General features: G+C 47.8%; 1 long non-coding RNA gene across 1 annotated transcript; it reads left to right on the top strand.

Moving 5' to 3' along the window:
* LOC106508165 lies at nucleotides 7,142–20,245 on the top strand. The gene is made up of 3 exons (XR_001304773.2): nucleotides 7,142–7,434; nucleotides 14,565–14,715; nucleotides 18,256–20,245. It is a non-coding gene; the product is annotated as an uncharacterized LOC106508165 (long non-coding RNA).

Here is a 23,753-nt window from a genome sequence, read left to right as displayed (position 1 = left end):
TACCTATATCAGTCCTTACCCAATTTTAGGGGTGTAGGTCTCATGGTTTCTTTGCCCTTTTCTTCCGGTAAATGGAGTCACAGGGGATTAGGGATTAATGTCCATCTGGGCATAGGTGCACTCCCTGTAGTAAACAGGGCCTGTGGGGATGTTACTCCCTGGAGCCCTAAACCACAAATGTTAATCAATGACCATATCAAAGACTGCACTGAAGCCCTGTTACTACACTGACGACCTGAGTTAATATTCTGCCTCACTATCTTCAAGTGATAGTTCATTCAAGTATTTCCTGAGCACCTACTTGTGGCAGGTACTGTGTTAGGGATACTCAGTGAACAAACCCAAGATTCCCTGTCGTCATGGAACTTGCAGTATGTGGGAGATGGTGGACAGATGATAAAAAATAAATGTACTAGAAAACAAACTTGTCGTTACCAAAGGGAAGTGGAAAAAGGGAGGGACAAATTGGGGGATTGGGATTCACAGATACAAACTACTATGTATAAAATAGATAAGCAACAAGGATATATTGTTTAGCACAGAGAATTATGGCCGTTATCTTGCAATAATATACTGGAGAATAATCTGCAAAAATATGGAGTCCCTGTGCTCTACACCTGAAAATACTATAATATTGTTAACTATATTTCAATTTAAAAATTAACACACTAAATAAATCATTCATTATGTTAGAAAATAAATATTTTGTGAAATGTAACTCCATGGGAAATTAGAAATTTGCAAAGAAGGTGAAGGTGTAGGGAGTGGGGGCAGGTTTGCAATATTAAGTAGAAAGGTCAGAGGTGGCCTCATTAAGGAGGTTAAGATGTGAGCAGAGTGGACCCCTGAGGGAAGAGGGTTCCACACAGGGACCAGCTAGAGCACAGGTGGGAGCATCTGTGAGATTGTGGTTTATAATAAAATATATTTGGTTTCTAAATAAATAAAATATATTTGATTTCCAGCACAGAGCTCGTAAAACCACTGGAATTTCCTGCAATGGGAGTGATAAAGTTGTCCTTTGTTGTGTCCATGAGTTGATTTTTGGAGATCTTTAAGGGTGGGAATTGGTTGCCAGGGGAACCAGCCACGTGATTAGAGGGTTGGAACTTACAGTCCTACCTCTCAACTTCCAGGGAGAGGAAAGGGACTGGAGACTGAGCTCAATCACCAATGGCCGATGATCTAATGAAGCCTCCATAAAACCCCAAAAGGATGGAGTTCAGAGCTTCCAGGTTGGTGAACACATGGAGACTGGGGAGAGTGGTGCACTTTGGGAGAACACAGAAGCTCCGCCCTTTTTCCCCATCCCTTGCCCTGTAGATCTCTTCCATCTGGCTGTTCCTGAGTTATATTCTTTTATAATAACCTGGTGACCTACTAAGCAAAATGTTTCTCTAAGTTCTGTGAGCTGCTCTAGCAAATTAGTCAAACCCCAGGAAGAGGGGTTCATGGGCACCTCCCATCTATAGCCTGTTGGTCAGAAGCACAGGTAACAGCCTGGACTTGCAATTAGCCTGAAGTGGGGGGTGGGCAAGGCCATCTTGGAGGACTGAGCCCCCCATCTGTGGCATCTGCTGCTCCCTTCAAGTGGGTAGTGTCAGAATTGAGCTGAATTGTTGGATACCCAGCTGGTGTTGGAGAATTACTTTACATGGGGGATAAACCCCAGAATTGGTGTGTGACTGGCATGTCTGGGGACTAGCAAGGGAGCCAGTGTGGCTGGGGCAGGGTGGGAAGATCGAGAGAGAAGGACCACAGGTGGTCAGAGAGACGGTGAAGGACAAAATCACGAATGGCCTTGCAGGTCCCTGGAAGGACTGGCCTTGTACTCTGAGGGACATGGGGAGCCATTGGGACTTTTGAGCAGAGGAGCGACTTGATATGATTTATGCGTTGATAACAATGTGAAGGGGACACAGGCAGAACAGGGAGACCAGTTAGGAGGTCAGTTGGCAGCCGTCCGGGTGGCGGTGATGGTGGCTTGTACCTGGCTGATGGCAGGACTTACATAGTGGTGAGAGAGAGTCATATTCTGAATGTATTTTGAAGAGAAAACCAACCAGACAAGGTTTCCTGAAGGAAGGGCTATCATTCTTGAAGGATGGAGAGCAAAGAACTATGACATGTTGGCCTAAGTGACTGAAGGAGGAAGGAGATCAGGAATTGGGTTTTGGACACGTGGGTGTAGGTGCGTTTATGTGCCAGCAAGGCCTTGCTGGAGGCAATCTGGGACCGTGACTCAATTTGGAGATGCTTCTAAGGAAAAAAAAGATTCAAAAAAATAAGATAGTAAAATGTAAAATAAGCTCTGTTTTCTTCCTTGGCGAATGGTGGTCTCCTGGGGGCCCTGCCTGTGAGTTTGCCCAAATTGTGTTTCTTCCACTAAGCAAGGGCAGAATAAAAATAGCTGGGGGCTAATCTAAGAGATACCAGACCGGAGTCTCAGCCACGCTGTCAGGAATGAAGGGCTGCAGGCTGGGCTGAGGGGAGGTGGGTGTTAACCACCCTACCCCCCCAATCCCCAAAAGGGCCTGTGGTGTTGGTCAGTGTTTTCAATGGACCACAGTGCATGGTGGTCACAAGTGGGGCCTTTGGGTCAACAGCACTCTTCCTTGCCTGTATGTCCTGGGCAAGGATCGCGCCTCCGTGATTTGCTCATCTGGAGCACAGAACAGCCAACAGCCCCGACCTCTTAGGAGCACTGGGAAGATTTAAGGACAAAGCTCAGGCCAGGAGCTCATGCTGTGACCCTGATGAACACTGCATCCGTTCCCCTTTCTCGCTGGGGCTTTATTTGAGGAAATGGCTCAGGCCAAGAAGGGGGTGCCGAGGTTGTTGAGTCAGGACCCGGTTTGGAGGAGAGCTTCTCACATGGCAAAGTGTCGACAGTGGGACAGAGCAGGCCAGGGCACACTGGCCATCTTTCCCAGTCCATCCGCCCCCCAAAGTCAATGGGTAGAATTAGCTCAGTGTAAAATATTCTCTTTTTTCTTATCCTTAAATCCTCGCTCTCCTCCTCCTCCCCCAGTGGTTTTGTTTCCTGGCAATGTGCTCCTGGATGAAATGAATCCAGAACGTCGCTAATGAACATGGGCTGAAAAATGAGGAAATGACCCGTCATTTTTAATCTGACAGCTTGACTGGTATGAAAAACAAGTGTGCTCCTGACAGAAATGTCATGGTTTCTAAGAAGGGTGTTCCTGGTTGGTTCCTCTTCCGTGGTGTTCTCTGCCTCCGGAACAGGCTTGCAAACCAGTTGATGAGACAACCAAGGGAGGGGTAGTGGTTAGACTCTGCCTGGTCCCAGCTGCCTTCCTGAATGACCTCAGTCTATTCCAGAATCTTTTGGAGTGCAAGCACTGGCTATACTCTGTGCTGGGTGCTGAGACAAAAGAGGAAGATTCCACCTGCCTTGTGCAGCCTGATGGAGACAGACCTGGAGCCAGAGAGTTAGACTAGAGGGTGGTAAGTGTCCTAGACTGGGTCCCAGAAACCCTGGGAGCCCCAAGTGACCACTCCTTTAGACTGCTTAGAAACAACCAGTGGCGGTCAAAATAAAGCTAATGCTAAATGATTGTAATGAGATCCAAAAGCAGTATTTGGGGATGTGTTTATGTTCAGCAGGTGATGATAATAAATTCACTGAGTGATCACTTATTATGTCGCTTAATCCAAGGATTCTACCAGGTAGGTGGTGTCACCACAGTTGAGGCAATTGAGGGCCAGAAAGGACCAGAAACATACCCCAGGTCACATAGCTGGGAACTGGTGGATCAAGGATTAAAATCAGGCAGTTGGCTTCCAGAGCCTCCGAATTCTCTGAACAACAGGAATAAGGGAAGCCAACTAAGCTGTAGGGACAGAGGGACTAGTTGCTCCCTCTTCATGCAGACTCCACTGAGCAGCCATAATCATTTAAAAGGGAGGGTGGAGATGAGGCATTGAGGGGTGCAGGGATTAAGATCCCTGTGTGAGGATACCTGCTGACCTGGGCTCAGCACAGGGAGTTCAGAACCAGGCAGTCACCTAAGCAAAGGAGGGAATTCATTGGCTCATATAACAGAAAGTGGCTTTTAGGTACAGCTGGATCCAGGTGCTCTAACAGCAATATTAAGAACTGGTCTCCTTTCATCTCTCCTCCATATTTCCTCCATGTTGGTTTTATTCTCAAGACTTTCCCCAGGTGGCCAGTCTCTCCCACCCTCCATGGGACAGCCTCAGACTTACATCCACTTAGCTTGGAATCCCAGAAGAGAGAGCCTTTTCCCTGAGTTCCTGAAAATCCCTCTGTGGGTCCCTGCACTAGTTCTGCCACCAGAGGGGCAGGTTGTCCTGATTAGTGAGGGCCAAGTCATGTGCCCAGTATGGGGGTGGAGTCCACCCCGCTTCCACCAACCACAGGGTGGAAGGCAGGGGGAGTGGGAAATGAGGGCGCTGGGATCAGAAGGGGTAGTCCGTGCAGGGTTATCCCCAAACCTCAAGGGTGTGATGCTGTGCTGTAGGAGTTTCCAGCCACCCTAGGGCCAGCACTTCACAGATGTCACCTTAGCTCGGGGGTTTTACCCCAATTTATAAAGGCTGGAAGGTGTTTCCTTTATAGGAGAGAGCACACTTTTGTCAAAGTGGATTTTCATATTATGAAAGCAGTACAGTGTATGTCAACTGCAGGAAAACTAGTACATGAATTTAACCAGAACAAATTCCTCCCCCAGAAGATATGAAATCATAATCCCATCTAGAGAGAATAATCCCCATTAACATTTGGGAGTGGATTATAGATCTTTTTTTCTTTCTTTTCCATCTACAACAAATATGGGATTTTATTGTAAGTACTGGCCTTTTTAAAAATAGTCTTACTGAGAAGAAATTTATATATAACAAACTGCACAGGCTGTACAATTGTGAGTCCTGACATTTGTATACAACCATAATCAAGATAATGAGCATATCCACTGCCCCACAAACTGTTCCATGACTCTTTGTAATCCACTTGCCCCGCGTGCCGTGCGAGCGCGCCTCCACCGCCTCTGCACTGACTCCAGGTGACCACTGTTCTGCTTTTTTTTTTTTTCCATTTCTTGAGCCGCTCCCGAGGCACATGGAGTTTCCCAGGCTAGGGGCCAGCCTATACCAGAGCCACAGCAACGCAGGATCCGAGCCGAGTCTGCGACCTACAACGCCGGATCATTAAGCCACTGAGCAAGGGCAGGGACCGAACCCGAACCCGCAGCGTCATGGTTCCTAGTCGGATTTGTTAACCACTGCGCCACGACGGGAACTCCTGTTCTGCTTTCTATTACTATAGAATAGTTTGCATTTTTCATCACATTATGTAAAGGGATCATATAGTATATACTATTTGGAGCTGTGGCTCCTTTCACTCAGTAAAATTATTTTGAGATTCATTTGTGTTGTTGAATGTATCCATAGTTGACTCCTTTTTGATGCTGAATAGTATTTCATTATATGAATGGATCACAGTTTATTTATCTGAACTGAATAGTGAGTAGTAATGTTTCCAGTTTTTGCTGTAACAAGTGAAGTTGTTATGAACATTTGTGTAGAAGTGTTTGTATAAACTTGGGCTTTCATTTGTATTAAGTAGATTTGACCTACGGATGTATTGGCTGGATCATATAAGCATATATTTAAATTTTTTAGAAATTGCCAAGTTGTTTTCCAAAGTGTCTGCCCCGCTTTACATTCCCACCAGCAGTGCGAGTGAGTTCTGTTATTTCACATCGTCACCAATTTGGTGTGGTCGACCCTTTAAACCGAAGCCATTCTGGTGGGCATGTGACAGTATTTCTGTGGGCTGCTTTTTGTTTTTGTTTTTGCCCGTACCCTCAGCATATGGGAGTTCCTGGGCCAGGGACAGAACCTGTGTCACAGCATCGAGCTGAGCCACTGCAGTGACAATGCTGGATCTGTAACCTGCTGCATGGTTTAGTAAACTCCTATTTATTGTGGTTTTAACTGGTATCTTCCCAATGATGAATGATGTTATGTGCTTAATTGCCATCTTTGGCGAAGTGTTTATTCAAATGTTTTGCCCATTTTTAATCGGGTTGTTTGTTTTCTTATTGTTTAGCTGTAAGGGTTGAGTGTTGGATACGATCTTGCATTCAGTCAAATGCTCCATAATTAATCCACAATCGCTGCTACCTTCCAAAAATATTCTAATATATTCATCCATTAACTGGGATGCAGCAATGGAGCGGATTTGCCAGCATCCGTGCTAACCCTGCTCTACCAATTGCTAAATATTATGAGTATTGCCCCTGTATTCAAATATTTGTACTATATATATTTAAGTATATTTGTGTGAGCTGATATGTTTGTATGTATTATGTGCACACATATGTGTATGTAAAATTATCCAAGTGGAAGAATCCTGTGCACACAGTTTTATACCTTCATCAGTACAATTCTGGATCCTTCCATTTTGTTTCCCACGGAGATGCCTCCATCTTTAAGCAGCCCTGTGGTACTGCAGTGGGCGGACACACTATCATTGATTTCCTCTGTTCTCTGCCGATGGCCTTTGAGATGGTATCTAGTACAACATCACTTCTTAGTTTTAATTTTTATTTATTTATTTGCTTTTTCAGGGCCGCACTTGTGGCATATGGAGGCTTCCAGGTTAGGAGTCAAATCAGAACTGCAGCTGCCGGCCTACGCCACAGCTCACAGCAACACCAGATCCTAACCCACTGAGTGAGGCCAGGATTGGAACCCATATCCTCATGGATGCCTGCTGGGTTCCTTAGCACTAAGCTGCCGTAGGAATTCCATAACATCATTTTTTAAATGATTGCATCATGGAGTTCCCATCTAGCCAGGGCCAGGCACTTAGCAAATGAGTAAGGGGCAAATGGTTCTGTTTAGAAGGCCAGGCTGGGAGTTCCCATTGTGGTCCAGCGAAACGAATCTGACTAGCACCCATCCATGAGGATGCAGGTTCCATTGCTGGCCTCGCTCAGTGGGTTAAGGATCCGGCATTGCCATGAGCTGTTGTGTAGGTCACAGACGTGGCTCAGTTCCCAAGTTGCTGTGGCTATGTTGCAGGCTGGCAGCTACAGCTCCGATTAGACCCCTAGCCTGGGAACCTCCATATGCCACGGGTGCAGCCCCAGAAAAGACCAAAAAAAAAAAAAAAAGAGTATTTCAGTTACTATCTTTCCCCCTGCTATTTGGTTAATGCTTGGTTACAGTCTTTCTGCATCTATCTTTTCTCCCAGCCCAGGTTATTTAATCAGGCTGTTTGCTAACATTGGGAAAATTTGCTAACACTAGTGCTTGTGGACATTCGTCATGCAGGCAAACACCTCTGCAGCTCACAGTCAGCAATCCATGTGTTGTGCTAATACTTTGGAGGCTAAGCATGGTGTTTGGAAGGAAGTGATGAAGTTATCATTGAAAGCTCATATGGTAGGTCTTGGCTTTGACAATTTTTTAACAGCTTTGTTTAGATATAATTCACATGTTGTACAATTCATCATTTAAAGTGTACGATCTACTGGGTTTTAGCATATTCACAGAAATGTGGAACTATCACCACAGTCAACTTAACTTACTTACTTATTTATTTATTTATTGTCTTTTTGCTATTTCTTGAGCCGCTCCCGCAGCATATGGAGGTTCCCAGGCTAGGGGTCCAATCGGAGCTGTAGCCACTGGCCTACACCACAGCCACAGCAACTCGGGATCTGAGCCGAGTCTACAACCTACACCACAGCTCACAGGCAATGCCGGATCATTAACCCACTGAGCAAGGGCAGGGATGGAACCCGAAACCTCATGGTTCCTAGTCGGATTCGTTAACCACTGCGCCGCGAGGGGAACTTCTACCTATTTTTTTTTTTTTTTTTTTTTTTTGTTATGGCCGTACCTGAGGCATGTGGAAGTTCCCAGGCCAGGGATTGAATCCAAGCCACAGCTGCAACCTACCAGACAACTGCAGTAATGCCAGATCCTTAACCCACAGCACTGGGCCAGGGATCGAACCTGTACCTCCATAGCAACCTGAGCTACTTGCAGTTGGATTCTTAACCCACTGCGCCATAGCAGAAACTCCTGTGTAACAGGGTTTTTTTTCTTCTCACTTTTTAAATTAGTTGAACAAACATTGATTGTTCATGATTCATACTTCAATTTTTTTTTCTTTTCTTTTCAGGGCCTCATCCACAGCACATGAGAGTTCCCAGGCTAGGGGTCGAATCAAAGCTATAGCTGCCGGCTTACGCCACAGCTCACAGCAACGCCAGATCCTTAACCCACTGAGTGAGGCCAGGGATCGAATCCGCATCCTCGTGGATATTAGTTGGATTTGTCTCTGATGCACCACAACAGGAACTCCTAAAACATTTTTTTTGATATCTCTTGAGAGTAAAAATTTTTGTATGTAATGGTTTTTGTATGGACACATGTTTTCACTTTTCTTGGGTGTATACTCAGGAGTGGAATTGCTTGGTCATGGGATAACTCTAGATTTAACTCTTTGAAGCACTGCCAGACTGTTTTCCAAAGACCATTTTCACATTCCTGATATTTCTGAGCCATGTGATGCTGAACAAGTTCCCAGACTTCTCTGCGGCTCCATTTCTGTCAGCCATGAAGAGACTAAGAACTCAGGGTTTGGGGGAAGGTAAATGAAAACAAGAGTGTGAGAGCACTTGGCAAATTAGAGGTGGTTCAGTAAATCTAAGGGAAAGTCGTTTTAGTTTTTCTTTAATTTTTGCTCAGTTGTTAAAATGTCTGTGTGTGATTGGTTCTGTGGTTTGGGGGACTTGCTCTCCTGCCAAAACAATGAACAAGCAAGAGACACTGAGATATCATTATCTTCTCTGACCTGTTCCTGACCAAGACAGAAGGCCAGCACTGTCTGGAACTTGGGGCCCCTGCTCCCAGCCAACCCACAAAGGCCCTGAGTTTATAGATACTGGAGATTACTGCCATTCAGTCAGGAAGGTAACTCTACAGGCTGGGGAGCCTGTGGCTGCATGAAGCCATGTGGTCTTAGGGCACATTGGGGACAGTTAGACCATCCAGGTTAAATGTACTTCTTGGCTCCTTATAATCCCTGACAATCTCCAGAACCACGAGAGAAAATAACAATGAATGAATGTTGTTAGTTTCTGTCACTATGTGTGGGGTGATTTGTTACGCAGCGCTAGGTAACTAGTGCATGCTGCCAGACCACTCTCAGAGCATGAGTTCCTCTTGTTGATTTGATCCTTGTTGAATGAACATTAATTTTTTTTCTGATGATAAAAATGATACAGGCTCATTGGAAAACACAAATTCTAAAAAAGAAAAAAACTTTCTGCCTAGAGATAACTGCTGGTACATAAAAGGCACTCAATAAATATTCATCAGGTGAATCAACCTGATGGTTTGACCCACCTCCTTTCATTTTGGCGACTGTAGGTTGATTGCAGGGTTTTTTTTTTGGTTTTGGTTTTGATTGCAGGTTTTCAGGGCCGCACATGCAGCATACGGGAGTTCCCAGGTTAGGGGCCGAATCGGAGCTGCAGCTGCTGGCCTACACCACAGCTCACAGCAAGGCCGGATCCTTAACCCACTGAGCAAGGCCAGGGATCAAACCCACGTCCTCATGGATACTAGTCGGGTTTGTAACCTATTGAGCCACAAGGGGAACTCCTAAGTCTTGGCTTCTAAAGTTCCCGTGCTAAGCAAGGTGGGAGCAGGGCAAGCCGTCTGGAGGATTGCTACCTCCACATGTGTCTTGCCCAGGTTACAAACGCATTTTGTGGAACCTGCAGCTTCCTCCCATCTGGAGCACTGACTTACCCCAGGTTGGAAAAAGAGATTGCAAACATCTTCCTTCTGGAAAATGGATTTATGCAGGACTTTCCTAAAGTGAGCTTTCAGGGATAATATTTACACCCATCTTTCAGTCCCCCTTCTCATGTTACTCGGTATCACACCAACTTCAAACACTTTTACCCAGCCCGTTATAGGCATTTGCCATCCACTGGGCTCAGGACAAATGTGGTTGTGTAATTCAGGCCCTACTCAGAATGTGGCAGCAGCTGAAACCAAACTCTTAACTATTTTCTCAACCCCAGACCTAGAAAGCAAAGAGTCGAAGTACTTTTGAGCAGATAACATTAGTGGTCCGGAATTTCCTCAACCCTCTGACCAAAATACATCTAGTCCCCTCTGACTCGAAAGTCTCCACTCACAAGGTTAATGTTTTGTTTTGTTTTGTCTTGTCTTTTTTAGGGCCGCACCCATGGCATATGGAGGTTCCCAGGCTAGGGGTTGAATCAGAGCTGTAGCTGCCGGCCTACACCACAGCCACAGCAACTCAGGATCCAAGCTTCATCTGCAGCCTGCACCACAGCTCACGGCAATGCCAGATCCTTAACCCACTGAGTGAGGCCAGGAATCAAACCCACGTCCTCATGCATGCTAGTCGGGTTCGTTACCGCTGAGCTGTGACCAAACTCCTCATGCTTCTCCTCATGTACTTTAACACACTCAAATTGCTTCCTTCCCTAGTTCTCTGGCAGTGATGTAAACCAGGTGTGAGCAGAGCTAAGGGGGTGATCCCTGGCTACCCAGTGGTACCCCCCTCTTTTCTTTAGGGATAGGGAAAAGGGGTCTAGCTGAGCACAGAGGAGGTCGTTGGTTGCGGCTAGAGATGGTCGGGGAGAAATTCCCACGCTCCTTTTCCTTGGGCAGAAAAGGGAGGTCCCCCTGCCCTTGGCCTCAGGGTTGAGAGGCAAATGCCTTTCGGTGGACTGCCCTCTGTCCAGTCCCCTTCCTCTGGGGATTTTCCTTTGTGCAGCCGCTCTTCCCCACTCTCAGTCTGCTTGGTCAGGATGGTGCTCACCCAATCCCTGATGCTAGGGTTGGATAAGTGACCTGAACAGTTAGGGTCAGAATGACTGGCTTGGTGATGGGCCCATATAACCAAAGTGAGGTGGTGGAGCATCCATCCTGCCTGGGATGTTTGCTGGAATTCTCCAGATAGAAGCATTTCCTTCACCTGAAATCAAAAAGCTTGTAGGTGTTAGGTTTGCTGAGGGAGGAACGTGCGAGGCCAAGTTAGTAAAGCAAAAGAGAATTACTAAGGCATCAGAGGGGCATGGGCTGAGCTCAAGATGGCACCAGCTCTGACTGTGAGGCGGTGCTAGGCTTATAAAGGATCTGGAGTTCATGCTGGAACTTGTGTCAGGAACAATGAAGAAGGAAAGGTAAAGGGAGGGGTGGGGGTCAGGTCCCATGACAGAGGGCAATTAATCCTTGTAGGAGGTTAATCAATGCAGGCAATTGTTTTCCGCAGGCCATTGTTTCTCGCTGTCTACCTTGAGCTTCCACATTCCAGGAGAGGGTGTCCACAGCAGGGCTCCAAGGTGAACAGCCATATTTGGGGGGGTGGGGTGGGATTCTGCCTCCTTCCTCTTGGGAACCTATCAGCAGGTCAGGATCATGGAGCAATAGAGTGACTATTGGAGGGGCCTAACTAAGAGGAGAGCTAAAAGAGGGACAGAGAGACAGTATCCTCTTGACATCATTTGAGCCCTGGATCCAGCTGTGCCTGAAACCAGACGTATCTCTGGTCTTCCTATTTAGGTCAGCCGAAAAATAATTTCTCCTACTTTGGGTTTCCGTCACTTTCACCTGCAAGTGTCCCTACTAGTACTGCCTCCCCACCCATGTATTGGAGAAGGGGAGAGATTAAGAGGGTGGGACTGGCAGCCACCCCCCCACCTGCCACACACCCATACAAGGCTTTCAGAGAAGAGCCTTCTGCATCAATATGCCCCAAAGCAAAGAAGTTTCTGCCCAGACCTCTCCCTGCAAAGGCCTCAGGCCCCAGTGCAGGCCATGGGCACTCACAGCTTACTTTCGCTTTTACCACCAGGTGGTTCGGGTGACTGTGAACTGGTCTTACCTAAAAGCCTAGATATGGCTCTTCTTGACATTAAGCCTGATCCTTGGCCTCACCATGGGGTTCTGGCCCAAGACCAGACCCCACCTGACCCCAGAAGGTGTGCCTGCCTTAAATGGGACCTGAGACTAAGAATAAAGAACCTGGATGTTAAAACCTTTACCAACCCTGGCAGTGCAACCTAATCACCACCTTGAAGCCTCCTCCACTCTCAGCCACTGGTCCCAGTGCTCAGGCTGGAAACTCAGCCTCCTTCCCATCTCCTTTGTCTCAGTCTGTTCTGACTGGTCAGGGACTGGCCAGTTGCCAAGACCCCCACCTCTCCATTCAGCCTCTGCCTGGTTCAGGCCTCCCTGAAATGTCCTACCTGGATCATTCTGGCAGCTTCTGACTGGCCCAATCAGTCTTTCCCCGTTAAATCAGCACCATACCTCAGCCCCTGCTTTCAGAAGCTCCTGCCATACCCTCCTTAAAACCCTCAGTGGGCCCACTGCCTGATGCAGGGGTCGTAATACAAATATCTTAAGGCCAAGCAGGGACCCAGGCCCAGTGATGCCATATTTTCAGTTTTTTGTGTTTTTTTTGTTTTTTTTTTAAAGAAAAGCCATATTCATGAGTTTTTTGTAACGCTCCTGATTTTTTTTTTTTCCAGCCATGCCCATGGCAGGTGAAAGTTCCCAGGCCAGGGATCAAACCCGAGCCACAGCAGTGACTGGAGCTACAGCACTAACAGTGCTGGGTCCTTAACCACTAGGCTACCAGGGAACTCCTCTCTTGATTTTTAAAAGTTAGCCACTAATTAAGAAAAAACAAACAGGCAAGCTAAAATCCAAAAGACAAACAAACAGAGAAAAAAACCTACATGGGCCAAACAAAATACATCTCTTGACCAGACGGACCCCTGGCCCATCATTTTGCAATTTTTGTGCTCCCTGAATAGGGTCCCAGTGTCCTGAGGCATCTTCCCTGGGGAGGAGGCATCTAAGCTGAGTTCTGAGAGTAAACAGACGTCACCTAGGTGAGCTCAGGCCACTGCGCACAGAGGGAACAGCTGTTACCATTCCAGGAAGTGCTTTTAATTTTTTGTGTCCTGAATTCCACCAATTCCACTTGGTTTCACTGTCAACTCTCTGAACTCAGGATGTGTCTTAAAATCCACCATGTGTTATATTTTCAATGGCAGCACATTTAAAGAGTCCAAGGGCAGGGTGCCAGTTAGCTTGTCCACTTGTGAATTTGACTTGTCGGATCCCCCTAGGATTCATTCCTGTCCAGGAGCCCAACCTTCAAGCAACCCACCATGGGACGCAGGCAAGTCAGGGTGGCAGGTAGTGTGAGCGGCCCTCTTAAAACCACTAAATGGTAACAGAATCCAGTCTCCCATCTTTGTTTGTCAGGGTCCCCCTGAGTCCTCACTGGAGACCAAGAATGCCTTCATAGTCAGGCAGGGGCATTGGTGGGGGTGGGGACAAAACAATTTAAAACTGTCAAGGGAGTTCCAGTTGTGGCTTAGTTGATTTCGAACCAGACTAGTATCCATGAGGATGTAGGTTCAATCCCTGGCCTTGCTCATTGGGTTAAGGATCCCACGTTGCTGTGGCTGTGGTGTAGGCTGGCAGCTGTAGGTCCAATTTGAACTCTAGCCTGGGAACTTCCATATGCTGCAGGTGAGGCCCTAAAAAGCAAAAAACAAACAAACAAACAACAGATTGGCCCTTCCAGGTGTAGCCTGGGTGGCCCCTGTCTCCCCCTTGTTGGCTGCGGTGCCCACTGGGCGGCCCTTCGGTGCGCCACTGCTGGCTTCAAAGGCAGCCCTTTCAAGGGTGCAGACAGGGCTCAGCTGTGGGTGCCTGTGAATAGTTATGAATTTGGGCGAGGACTCCAGAGAATCACAAGCAGCTCTGATTCCCGATTCCTGTGCTTAGGGCCACTCCATCCCCCAGCTTTGAAGCTCCAGTTGGGGAATCTGTGTACTTCCAGGGGAGCAGAGTTCAGGGAAGGAGGAGGATGGCTGTGTCATCTGCGGAGGTTGGGGGCATCGTCCTCAGGCTGAGGATCCAGAGCTTAGGGGGCGGAGGGTGAGTTTCTTTGTCCCCTTAGGGAGCTGAGCCTCTGGAAGAATAATTCCAGGAGCCATCAGCCTCCAAGGCACCCACTGAGGGTCACAGGTCCTTGGGCCCGTGCTGGCCAGTGGGTGGCACCCTCGTGTGAGAGCATTTGGCCATCTCAGGCAGAGCTCACATGGGCAGAGGAGGATGCTAGAACACAGGCTGGGACAGGCTACGAAAGACTGGTTTTTCACAGCAAGAGGTTGGACCCTCGGCCTGTGTTTGAGAGGAGGGCCAAGAGCTGTCAGTCAAGTGAGGTGTCCCTTGATCTAACGGAAGTCTAGTTTCCTACCTAGTGGATGTAGTTGACTGGTGGTTTTGAAACATGGTGGCAGATTCTGCCAGTTCTCCTCTCCTGGAGGGGTCTCTGTCTATGTGCATAGGCTCCATGTCCTTCCTCTTGAATCTCCAAGAGCTTGGGACTGCTTTGACCCATGGAGTCCAGTGGAGCTGATTCTATATGGCTTCCAAGGTTGGGTCTTAAAAGGCCATACAGCTTCCACCTCATTCTCTGGATCCCTTCCCTTTAGAGAACGACCTTCCATGTAAGAAGTTCGACTACCCTGAGGCCACCATGCTGTGAGGAAGCCCAAGTCACATGGAGAAGCCAGTGGAGATGCTTGGGTTGTCAGTTCCAGCTGAGCCCAGCCTTTGAGTCATCCCAGCCCAGGCACAGAACAGGTGAGTGAAGAAGGTTCCAGATGATTCCAGCCTCAGGCATCAGACATCATGGAGCCAGAGATAAGTCACCCAAATGTGCCTTGTCTGAATTCTTGACCCACAAAAGTGTTAAATGGTGGTTGTTTGTTGCCACTAAGTGTGGGGGTTCTTTGTTCCACATAAATAGGGAACTGGACTAATATCAATAACCCAAGGAAGCCAGGAATCTTAACCTTGGATGCTTTCACTTGGGCAAGGCATGCAGTAAAACGTGTGAGAATGGCGTCTAGTGAGGGAATGGGATTGGGGCAAACGCGTGTGCCTTGCAAACAGAAGGCCCACGTGTGGGCCTGGGGGAGCCCCGGGTGACGTCTGGGTTCTAGTAACACCTTGGTAAATGTGAATGGAGTGTTTTGGGGATGCCCCAAATTCCAGTGACATCTGGGGCAACCTCTCAGGGAGGTCTAATTATTGGACAGGAATGTGGTTCTTGGAGCAGAAAACACATCTACGTTGTTGTGTCCATCCAGAGAAACACCCTAGTGATCACCACAGCCAAAAGGCTAGGAAAGAGCTGCCCCAGAAGTCTCATCTCACAGCCCGCCCCCCCCCCAGGTTGGTCCATCTCGGAGGAGTGGGTCCTCCCCTCTCCCACCTCTGGTTCCAGCCTCACCCACAAATGCCTTTCTGTGATGATGCCCTGGTCCTGCCACCTCTGCCCCAGGCCCTTCACTAGCTTAGCCCCCACCCTGGCCTCCAGGCCTCCAAATGTGTCCCTAGGATCTAGCGCAGTGTCTGCACATAGTAATTACTCAGTAAGTACTTGGTGCATGATAGATGGCTTAAAACAACAGAGAATGGTTGACTCAAATTTCTGGAGGCTGAAAGTCTGAAATCAAGGTGTCTGCAGAGCCATCTTCCTCTAAAGGCTCTAGAGGCGAAGCCTTCCTTGCCTCTTCTAGCCTCTGGTAGTTTCTGGCCATCTTCGACATGCCTTGGCTTGCAGATGCGTGACTCTGATCTTGGCCTACGTCACCACATGACTGTCCTCTCCCTGTATCTTCACATGGTTGTTCCTGGTGCACGTCTGCCTTGTGTCCAATTTCCCTTCCTTATAAGGACACCGGTCATATTGGACTGGAGCCTGTCCTAATGATCTCATCTTAACTAATTACATCAGGAATGACCCTGTTTTCAAATGAGGTCACAGTCAGAGGTCCTGGGGGTTAGGACTTCAACATACCTTTTTTTTTTTCTTTTTATGGCTGAATTTGCCACATATGGACATTCCTGGGATAGGATTTGAATCAGAGCTGCAGCTGTCAGCCTCTGCCATAGCCACGGCATCAGGGCATCTGAGCCGCATCTGCAACCTATGCCTCAGCTTGGGGCAATGACAGATCCTTAACCCACTGAGCAAGGCCAGAGATTGAACTGGCATCCTCATGGATACTAGTCAGGTTCTTAACCTGCTGAGCCACAACGGGAACTCCTTCAACATATCTTTATGGGGAGATAATTCAACTCATAACGGACTGGACAACATATCCTGAGATAAGGATCTGCCCCTAGGATGCCAATCAAAACTTCTGAGCCATCAGGATGAGGGGGGAGAATTCAAGCCTGAGGGGATTCACCAAGTTACCAGTTGGGCACCCATCCTACTCCCCTGGGGGGAACCTCTGGGGGACCCCAGAGCATCGGCTACATTGTATGGATTCCACCTTATCCAAAGGCGATCCCCATTTTATTATCTTTCAACCCACCTCTTCATATGGCGGCGCTCACTAACACATCATTATTTCATTCGCTATCAGGTCCAGGAGGAGCAGGGTCCTTATATGTATCTTATTAGTGTTAAGACTCGATAGACATGGACTGAGTGCCTCCCTTGTTGGAGGGAAAGAAAAGTTTTCCAAAAGTTCTTTTGAACCACAGTGGAGGGGCAGAGACCAAAGTCGAGGGGACCTGGGAGGTGGCTGCAGCCACAGGCTGTCACGTAGAAAGCATCTGAAAATTGATTTGTGGAGGTTTCAACCTGAAAGCAGATTGCTGCCTGAGCCTTCCAGGAGATAAGGTGTCTGTGTCCTGTGATAACAGCGCCCCTGGGAGCCAGGGAGGCGCTGGGCAGGGATCAGCACACACCCAGTGCCACAGACAGGCCGATGGGGGGTAAATATAGAACAACATGGAAGCAATGCCCCCAGCTCCCTCCTTTCCAACTGTGCGATGGTCAAAGATGACTAAGCAAGGGTTGTTAACTCAGCCTTTCCAGGCCTTTTCATGCCCACTCCAAATGGGGCTGAGATGACCAGGGGCGGTGACAGAGAGTGGACATGTGCCCTTGGCAACCCCTCTTGCAAGAAACAGTCATGCGGGCTGGTTACTGGCCAGTGAGCAGACACAGCAAGCATTATAATAGCTTTCTGTTCAAACCACATTACACAAACCCTCTTCAGTGGTGCCCAAATCCCTGACAACCACTGTTCAGTGAGTGCTTCCCTGGCCCCGTTTCCACTCACAGCAGCTTCATGGCGTCCTCATCATTATCACAATGATGCATCAGAAGCTGAGGTGCAACAGGGAAAGTGTCTTGGCCAAGGTCACGCAGCTGGTCAGCAGCGCTCAGGGCTGGTCTGCGGCCAAAGCCTATGCTCTAACCACACTATACCCCATCTCCAATTCCACCTGCCTGAGAGTGTCTGGGAGGAATCTCGGCTTTGGAGTCGCACACTGAAACTGCCTTTTAGGCCCAGCTTCCTGCTTGGGACAGAGACTTGTGGAAAGAGGGAAAGGGAAGCAGCACATGTGGAGAACCTGCATCATCCCATTTTCTACTCCTCACAACATGGCCTGGGCGGGGGGGTGCTTTACTAGTCCCATTTTATAGTCAAAGAAATGAAGGCTCAGAGAGATGAAGCAAGTTGCCCAAGGTCTTGTGATGGCAAAGTTGGGATATTAATGGAGGCCAGTGGGTGCTAGGACAAGTGCTTTTTCTATTACCCCCGGCCCCTTCCAGAAGAAGCCCTCCCTGCACCCCCAGCCACGTCATTGTCTGTCCCATAGGGCCTCTTGTTCCAGGACTGATCTGCTATAAGCCCTGCCTTTTTTTTTTTTTGTCTTTTTAGGGCCACACCCACAGCATATTGAGGTTCCCAGGCTAGGGGTTGAATCAAAGCTGTAGCCGCTGGCCTACGCCACAGCCACAGCAACGCGGGATCCGAGCTGCATCTGTGACCCACTCCGCAGCTCACAGCAATGCCAGATCCTTAACCCACTGAGCAAGGCCAAGGATCGAACCTGCATCCTCATGGATGCTAGTCAGATTTGTTTCCACTGAGCCACGACGGGAACTCCCTTCAGGCCCTGCTTGTCTGTGATTGCACAATGTAGCTGGTCCTCCCACCCAGGGCTGGGCTCTGTGGAGGTAAGAGGATGGGGACTACTGGGCTGGGCTGGGCGACTTTTAGGGATGGGAATAGCCCTCATGCTGGCCAAGCCCAGCTGGAGAGAGACCCCAGTTGACCACAGCTCTCAGGAACCTTTCCTTTCCTTTCTCAGGGTGAGGCTGCTCTGCAGATAATCAGTAAAGATTGACAGGGCCCTGGGATGAGACTACTACCACCACCACCACCGTCACCATCAACGCCACCGCCATCACTTTCACCAGCATCACTACCATCACCATAATCACCCCCATCATCACCATCACCACCCACTACACTCACCAAACCCAGCAGTCTCATAAGAAGGAACAAACAGCAAACTTACCTGGAATAAGATTTCCTGCTGTGGCGCAGTGGGTGAAGAATCTGACTGCAGTGGCTTGGATCGCTGTGGAGGTGTGGGTTCCATCCCTGGCCCGGCACAGTGGGTTAGAGGATCTGGCATTCCTGCAGCTGTGGCTCTGAGGCAATCCCTGGTCCAGGAACTTCCATATGCCACAAGTGTGGCCATAAAGAAACAACCAAACTACCTGAGGTATGGACATAATTCAGTAGATCAAAAAAAGGAGGGGGGATATGCCTGGAAGAATTAAAGCAACTATCTCCCTTCAATCATAATTACTAGAAAGACCAAGAGACAAATGTTGGGGGGGTTGGGGGGGAACAAGCTCTCTTTTATCTTCTTAGTGAGATTTGAGAGGACGCAGCCTCTGAAAAACAAAGTCAGGCAGTCATGAAAAGGAACTAATCTGAGAATCAGAAAAAAATTCCTGGGGGTGAAAATTATGATGATCAGATTTTTAAAGTGTCATGGAGAAAGTGATAGGAATTTAGGTACCACAAAATACTGAATACTGACTTGGCGAATTAAAGAAGAATTCTCCCGAAACTCAGAGAACGAGACTGAAGAAGGGACATGAATGGGAGAGAGGATAGGAAACGGCAAAGACGCCCAGAGGCCCATTCTCCACAGTCTTGTGGCCTCTGTGTGACACTGCTGGGGCTGAGGAGGAGGGCAATGTCAAAGGTGATCCCGTGGCTCAGTTTTTATTGTGATAAAATATGGATGACATAAAATTTGTTACTTTAACCACAGTACAGTTCAGGGGCATTAAGTACATCTCCATGGTTACGCTACCCCAGCCCCATCCTCCGGGACGTTTTCAGCTTCTCCAATTAAAACTCTGTATCCATCAAATTCTCACTCCCCACTGACTCCTCCCCCCAGTCCCTGGAAACCACCCTTCTATTTTGTCTCCATTAATTAACGTGACTTCGCTATCAGGCCTCTTGTGAGTGGCATCAGATAACACGTGTCCTTTCGTGGCTGCCTTACTTGACTTAGCACAAAGTCCTTGCCGTTCATCCATGTTGTCGCATATGTCAGAATTTCCTTCCTTCTTAAGGCGGGATAATATGCCATTGTATGTTTTGTTTATAGTCATTCATCTATCAGTGGACACTTGGGTTGATTTTACCTTTTGGCTATTGTGAATAACACTGCTGTGAACGCTGGCACCCAAATGTCTATTTGAGCTCCTACTGTTTCTCCCCTTTTGCTTTTTTTCGGCCATGCCTGATGCCTGCAGAAGTTCCCGGGCCAGGGATGGAAGCCATCCCACTGCTGTAACGGGAGCCACAGCAGTGACAATGCTGGATCCTTAACCCGCTGAGCCTTAAGGGAGCTCCTACTTTCTCTTCTTTTGGATGTGTATCCAGATATGAAAATGCTTATTCTAGTTTTTTTGTTTTTTGAGGGATTGCCGTGTTGTTTTCCACAGTGCGTGTACCATTTTACATCCTTAGCAGCAGTGCACAAGTGTTCCAGTTTCTCTACATCCTCATCCACCCTTATTTTCTATTTCTTTTTGGTAGTGGACATCCTAGTAGGTATGTGGTTTTGGTTTGCATTTTGCTGATGATTAATGATATTGAGCATTTTTTCATGGGCTTATTTTGGCTTATTTGTGTATTTTCCTTGGAGAAATATCTATTCAAGTCTTTTGCCTGTTTTAAAATCCAGTTATTGTTTTTTGTTGTTGTTGTTGAGCTGTAGAGAAGTTCTTTGTCTATTCTGCACATCAATTCCTTATTAAATATGTAATTCAAAAATATAGTCTCCCATTTTATGCCTTTTTACACTGTTGAGGGTGCCCTTTGATGTCCAACTTTTTCTTTTTTCTTTCTTTTTTTTTTTGGCCACCCCTATGGTTTGTGGAAGTTCCTGGGCCAGGGATTCAACCTGGGCCACGACAGTGCCTGGAGCTGCTGCAGTAACAATGCGGGATACTTCACACACTGCAGGCTGCAAGGGAACTCCTAATGCCCAGTGTTTTAATTTGGATGAAGTTCAACTCACCTATTTTTATCTCTGGTTGCTTTAATTCTCTCTTAACCTATTGTCTAGGAGCGCCCTGTTAACACTGCCCATTCTCTCTAGTAGCCTGGTGGTGTTTCTGGAACTGGTTAATTCAGAATGGGGGCCACTCTCTAAGGGGACCTTGGTGTTGAAAACACCTGCCTTCCCAATGCCCTCTGAAACGGTGATGCTTCCAGCACAGCTCAAAACAAAATCCGGAGTGTTTCTGGTAAAAAGATTAGGCACATGAAAAGGAGCAAGTGTCTGGGCACGGGAGCTAATTGCTTGCAAGGCCTCACCTGCCGCAGCCCCCGCCATTCACCCCACACTTGACTCTGGACCGCAGGCCCCAGAGGCTGTGGATGAAAGAGCAGAGAGGATGGATTCCAGCATCTTCATTTCAGCCCGCAGCTTGGACAGCTGTGTGAAGCAGGCCCCCTATTCCACCCGGGGAAGGCAGCCCAGCCATCTGGTTGGTGGCTGTCAGGGGGCGTGATGAGCTTCTTCTAAAGGCGGTGCTTGAACCAGGTTCTCTGGCTTTGAAAATGATTCCTGCAGGACTAAACAGTTCATTTCCTTGAGGGGAAATGCTGTCAGGTTTTAAAGCCATCATTCTCCAGCAAGGCTGGGTGGCTGCCTCCTTGTCTGTAAATCATATTAAAGAGGGGCTCGATTTCAGTTCTAACAAGATGAAACTCTCTGGGCTTTACACGTGTGTGTGTGTGTGTGTGTGTGTGTGTGTGTGTGTGTGTGTGTGTGTGTGTGTTTCCAGGCAAGGGATCAAACCCGCACCACAGCAGTGATCCGAGTCTTAACCACTAGGCCATCAGGGAACTCCTACACTTTTTAAAAATTGAAATATATGGAGTTCCTGTTGTGGCTCAGTGGTTAAAGAATCCGACTAGGAACCGTGAGATTGCGGGTTGGATCCCTGGCTTCGCTCAGTGGGTTAAGGATCGGGCGTTGCCGTGAGCTGTGGCGTAGATTGCAGATGCGGCTTGGATCCCACATTGCTGTGGCTGTGGCTGTGGCCGGCGGCTTCAGCTCTGATTAGACCCCTAGCCTGGGAACCTCCATATGCCGTGGGAGCGGCCCAGAAAAGACCAAAAAAAAAAGAAAGAAAGAAATATAGTTGACATACAACAGTACAGGTGTACTACATATTGATTTGGCATTTGCCAGCTTACACTCGTTGGGGACAGGGTGGCACAGGGAACAGATGGGCAGTTGGGCTATAGCCTCCTCCAAATAGTTTGATGTTGTCATCTTTTTCTTTTTGTCTCTGTGTTTTATTTTGAACAATGCAGCTGTGCTCTGTCCAGCATTCCCATTCTTTTAGTAAAGGCACACACGTTCTCAGCCCTTGGTGTACTTCATCTAGGGCCATTCATCTGCTGCATATTTATTGAGCACTTACTGTGTGCCAGGCAATGGTGAAGTCAAACAAGCAGTGGAGTCCAGTGCATAAAAGAATGGGCTCTGGGCCAGCCTTCCTGGTTTTGTTTTTGTTTTTAATTGTTATTTCCCTAAACACAATTTTTTTTTTTTCCACTGTAGAGCATGGGGACTGCCTGGGCTCTGAGTTCAGTCCTGGCTCTGCCCCTTACTCTCAGTGTCCTGTGTGCTAAGACTTTGGGCCATGTCTATAAAATGAAGAGTAAGATGGTGTCTAGCCACAGAATTATTGTGAGGATTCCATATGATGTTGCAAGTGCATCCTGAGGCTTTGTAATTGCTCAATAAGTATTGGCTGTGATTGCAAAGCCCCTGCCCTCGTGGTGCTTACAGTCTAGAAGGGAAGACAATAAATACATTAATGCACCTGCAGACGTGTAGCAACAGACTGTAACAAGGCCGCTAAAATAGAGGGGGTGGGAGCACCCAATTCAGACTGCGGCCCAGGAAGGTCTTCTCTGTGAAGCTGCATTCAAGCCACGTCCTGGAGTTCCCGTCATGGGTGGTGGTAATGAACCCAACTCGTATCCATGAGGATGCAGGTTTGATCCCTGGCCGCGCTCAGTGGGTTAAAGATCTGGCATTGCCAAAAGCTGTGGTGTAGGCTGAAGTTGTGGCTTGGATCCCGTGTTGCTGTTGCTGTGGTGTAGGCTGGCAGCTTCAGCTCCAATTCAACCCCTAGCCTGGAACTTCCATATGCCCTAGGCGTGTCCCCCCCACAAAAAAACTACCCCCCCAAAAAAAAATGAAAGAAAGAAACAAGCCTAGTCCTGAGGGAAGAGGGGATACAGGAGATCCATGAGGCGAGGAGCATCATGGGTGGAAGCAAGAGACCTGCAGGAAGGAGCCGAGGAAAAGCCAGTGTGGCAGGAGCTGGTGCCCTGGAGTGAGTGACTGCACTGGAGAAGTGGGCAGGGCCTGTTGCCAGGCAAGGAGGTCAGAATCCCCCAAAGCGGAGGGGACCCCTGGAGAGCTTTGTGCAGGGAAGTGACAGGGTCCAATTTCCGTTTTATTTGTTTTTTTTTTTTTTAATGGCCATACTGTGGCATATGGAAGTTCCCAGGCCAAGGATTGAATCCCAGCTACAGCTGCACCAACGCTGGATCCTTTAACCTACTGAGATCAAACCTGTGCCTCAGCAGCCACCCGAGCTGCTGCAGTCAGATTCTTAAGCCACTGTGCCACAGCAGCGACCGCCTTATCTATGTTGTATATAGTCGTTTGTATCTGTTAATCCCAAACTCCTAATTTATCCCTTCCCTCTTCCCCCTCTTGTAACCATAAGTGTGTTCTTATGTCTGTTTCTGTTCTTTAAATAAGAGGTTGTGTTTCTGTTTTATAAATACATTCATTTGTATCATTTTTAAAGATTCCACTTATAATTGGTATCATATGCTCTTCGTCTTTCTCTGTCTGACTGCACTGAGTGTGATCATCTCTAGGCCCGACCACGTTTCTGCAAATGGCATTACTACAGTCTTTTTATGGCTGAATAATCGTCCATTGCATTTATGTCCCACATCTTCATCCCCTCCTCTGTTGAGGGACATTGAGGTTGCTTCCACATCTCGGCTCTTGCAAATAGTGCTGCAGTGAACATTGGGGTGCGTGTATCGTTTTGAATTATGCCTTTCTCTGGGTGGATGCCTGGGAGTGGGATTGCTGGATCATATAGTTATTCTGTTTTTATTTTTTTTTAAGGAATCTCTGTCTTGCTCTCCATAGTGGCTGCATCAATTTACTTTCCCACCGAGAGTGTACGAGAGTTTCTTTTTCTCCACTCCCTCTTGTTTCAATTC

The sequence above is a fragment of the Sus scrofa genome, chromosome 16 (assembly GCF_000003025.6).
Source record: "Sus scrofa isolate TJ Tabasco breed Duroc chromosome 16, Sscrofa11.1, whole genome shotgun sequence".
In the NCBI taxonomy this organism is placed as follows: Eukaryota; Metazoa; Chordata; class Mammalia; order Artiodactyla; family Suidae; genus Sus; species Sus scrofa.
The sequence above is the reverse complement of the archived record's forward strand: the minus strand, read 5'-3'. Positions and strand labels throughout refer to the sequence as shown.